The 3816-nt window shown below is 42.1% G+C and overlaps 1 pseudogene; it reads right to left on the bottom strand.

The window, feature by feature from the left end:
• Window positions 1–2109: 2109 nt before the first annotated feature.
• LOC114598235 (U6atac minor spliceosomal RNA) lies at window positions 2110–2216 on the bottom strand (annotated as a pseudogene).
• Window positions 2217–3816: the final 1600 nt, after the last annotated feature.

The following is a 3816-nucleotide window of genomic DNA, read 5'->3' as shown; positions in this document are numbered from 1 at the left end:
ACACAAGTAAGCTTAAACACATGAATGAGAATGTGACCTAGCCTTTCTGCCAATTCCAGAGGTTTCTGATTTAAAGCTCTCTGATTGTGGTTCACCTCCAGTTCTAAAACCTATAATGCAACGCAGATGTTGTTAGGGGGTGAATGATGGACGGATGCAATTAATTTCCATTTCTCCATTGAGATAGAATACTGAAGTCTGGCGAATGTATTTGTCATGGTCCATCAAATCTATGAGGAGAAAATGGTAACTTGATCTTTGACCTTTCCCTCATAGATCATCATAAATTCATCAGTCTTTCTAATCAGACTGTTATACATAAGCAGTCCCCTGAACTTGAGCATTCATGACTTTGGGAGCAGTGGTTCATTATGGTCTGGTGGTTAAAGAGGGTTTAAAAACTCAGTTCAACATTTTTAACTGAGGTCAACAAGAGGTTATACATCTAATAATAATAAAACGAGAAAGGTTCTCTCTTTCATCAGGTAGTCAATCGAGTGTCATTATTTGCTGCTGCTGAAGGAGCATTAGAGAACTGATGTGAGGCATGAGCCCTGAGAGGACCCAGCCACCCCCTGGAAGGACAATACCACCTGCTCATTTGGCCGTGACTTTCAAGAAAGTTGAATGGTCTGGGTATATCTTAGAGGCGTGCCATGGATCCAGCAAAGAGTGAAAACTAGCCAGCTGCTATAGGTGAAAACAATAACACCTAACCCAGGTGATTCGTACCCCCTTTTGGATCTCTCACTAGTATAACATTAAAATCAGGATTAATGGGCAAAAAGACTAACTTGTGTAATGGTTATGATGGCATCTCTGAGTGAGATGCAACTCTCAAAGCTCCACAGACTTTTTCTTTAGTCAGTCCATTTGGGGCATTGCTAGGTATTTAAAAGACTAGGTTCCTGGGGCCAAAGGATACAGTTTTCAGTAAAAAAATGTGCACATGCTCGTTGATATGTATAAGCAATTTTGGGCTACCTCAATTCCTGTTCTCCCAGTAACCCATCCAACTGCTCTGTAAGGTTGACCACCATGCATAAGGTTGAGGTTGCAAGGCCTGATTTTTTGATTCACAGCTCACACTTTAACCACTACACTGCACCAGTCCTCACAAATCTTTGCACTCTGTATCCCTCTAAAAAGTACCAGAAAAACAATCATTCGTCACCAGCAAGATGCTGGTTGATCTCTGGAATAGAAAAATGGCACAAATGGTTGACATAATCACTCCCCTCCCCAACCCTCTCTCCCATCAGGAAGTGCTCAAGCTTCTTGGATTCTTGAGGAACCGGGGGTGATGAAGCAACTGGAAAGAGTTAGAGCAAAGCTGGAGGAAGACTTGCAATGAATCTGACTGAGAATGGGCTAGAGCTCATTTTGGGAACTCCCCCACAGCACTGATCTACTTCTCTGCCAATGTTGCATTAGCACAGTGCTGGCCAACAGAGATTTTCTTTAGGAGGTCTTATATTTGAACATCTTGTGTAGCGAGGAGGAACCTTTGGATGCCAGCTGTGATCAATCTGCAAAACACTTTGTTGGTAAAGTCACTCAGATTCCCTTACTTGGACTCCACATTTAGAGCAGGATCGGTGGTTGTGACCGTAGCATCTGCTTGTCATCTTTTAATGTGTATGTTTGCTTGGAGGTTAGAGACCGACCACATGCCCACTTGATCCTTGTCTGTTCTGGCTGGTGAAAGCCAATAAAGGAGCCCTGACTGATTGGGTGGCTGGAGTTGAATGCATCTGTTATGGAAGGTGTGGTACCATCTATTTTAAGCAAAGCAGTAGAAAGACCTCTGCTTTTTTTATATATTAAAAAATCCTCATTGGACTCTGCTCTTTTACACCATGGAAATGTACTTTGTTCCCCTCATCCCTCCACTGAACAAAGGCTATTCAAGCATGTACCTCAGCACACTGGCCATTAGCTGCAATGGGGCATCCATGTTTATTTATTTATGTATTTATTCCTATATTTATTAGTCATCTAACAATATTAATATCCTCTGGGTGACATACAACACATAATAAAAACAATAAAACCACATAATGCAAAATACAATTTTAAAAGACAGCATTAAAACAGTTAATATAAAACATAAAATGGTTAGAAGCCACACAGTAAGTGGCAGTGCCTTATTATATGAGCCCCTAAACCTTTTCCATACTTATAAAGAGGGGTGCCAACCTACTTTCCTTTTACATTTGTGCATCCAGAGCCCAGCACCGCCCCAGGACTGCTCCTACAGGTTACGTGTGCTTGTCAGTATGTTACTTTTGGAGCCCTGGAGAAGAATGCACTGATTCAGTGTACATATGGGAGATGCATATGACCTTCCATAGGATGTAATAACCAGCATGCAGTGGTGCAAGTGTGACTGGCCAGTGTGGAGGTAGGAAGGAAGCGATCCTTGCCTGAATGTTCCATTGTGTTGCGGAATTAAATTGCAGAATAATAGCTGCACCATGGCCACTAACAATCTACTCTGACAAATTCAGCATTATTGAATGTACGGAATCAAGTGCCTTCATCTTGCCAGAGAGAGAGTGGGTGGAGTTATGCCAGAGGCTGCAAGGAAATTCCAGGGCATTTGACTTTACTTTCCAAATTTGGACTTGATTAATTTTTCAGCGCTGTTACTTGTCTTACACCCCCAAACCCCAAAGCTGGTTTTGAAAGTGTCGGTCTTTTTATGCAGTGTTGCTTCTGCCTCCATGATTGGTGATGACTTTCATAAATATATTGTGTGTCCCTGCACTGCCAGTCTAGCCGCAAGCAGGCTGCAGAGGCGGATTTAAGGCAACACAATTGGTTCTGCCGCACTGGGTGCCAGGGGGGCGTTGCAGGGTGTCACAACTATGATGTAGTTAATTGAGCAGAATGGAAGGCAAGAGGCTGGGTGGGTGGGTGCAACAGGGCCCCGCTGAAATTTGAAACACCAAAGTCCACCCCTGCAGACTGCCATGAGATTCAAATGGTGAAATGGAAAAAGTTGGAAAACTCATCCTTTTGCCAGTCTTTTGTTTCGGGGCTGACACATTTGCCATCCCATTTAACTTAAAAGGCAAGCTCTGTTAGCTCTTGCCTCATATGAGTGAGTCTAGTATGTGACCTCTTGCCTTTAATAAGAGTCTAGAATATATGAAAAGCACTTACAGCTTTGACAGTTGTATTAAGTATCCCATTTCCCCTCCTTGAAAGGAAACCACAAAAAGGTATTTAAATCCGCTTTCTACTAGAAATATCCGTGAACATTTTGAGGAAAGCTCAGGAACCTGATGAAACGAGTCTGTCAGCCTAAGCCCCAGATATTTTTACACAGTTAATCAAATATTTCAGTATATATTCTCTTCAGCTATACAAATTGCCTATTTTCAAAGGGTGTTTCCAAAGGCATAGATACTGACTATGTAAAGGAAACATATTTTGAAAGGTCTGACTGCTCCCCTGTGATCAGAGAAAGAAAGAAAATATGAAAATTATCACACAGTAAAACAGCCTTAAAGACTAACAAATGTATTGGAGAACAAAGTTTTGCCACAATATTATTTTGTCTTTGAGGTGCCACAAGAGTCGAGACTCTCCGGTTTCTGCTGCTGCAGACAAAACCAGCCTACTCTCTAGAATTTGTCATAGTAAAATTAAAAGCTGTCCTGTGGATTTGATAGTGCAAGGGGTGTATTTCCACTAGACCCAGCCAACACATTTATCTTTCAGGAGTATTTGAACCCTGGCTTTAGGAAGACAATCCCCCTCTCTAGCTATCACATAATCAGTCCTCCTCCCTACACCCTCCAAGGAAAA

The sequence above is a fragment of the Podarcis muralis genome, chromosome 6 (assembly GCF_964188315.1).
Source record: "Podarcis muralis chromosome 6, rPodMur119.hap1.1, whole genome shotgun sequence".
NCBI classification, from domain to species: Eukaryota; Metazoa; Chordata; class Lepidosauria; order Squamata; family Lacertidae; genus Podarcis; species Podarcis muralis.
Note: the sequence above shows the minus strand (reverse complement) of the source record. Positions and strands in the feature narration are given on the sequence as shown.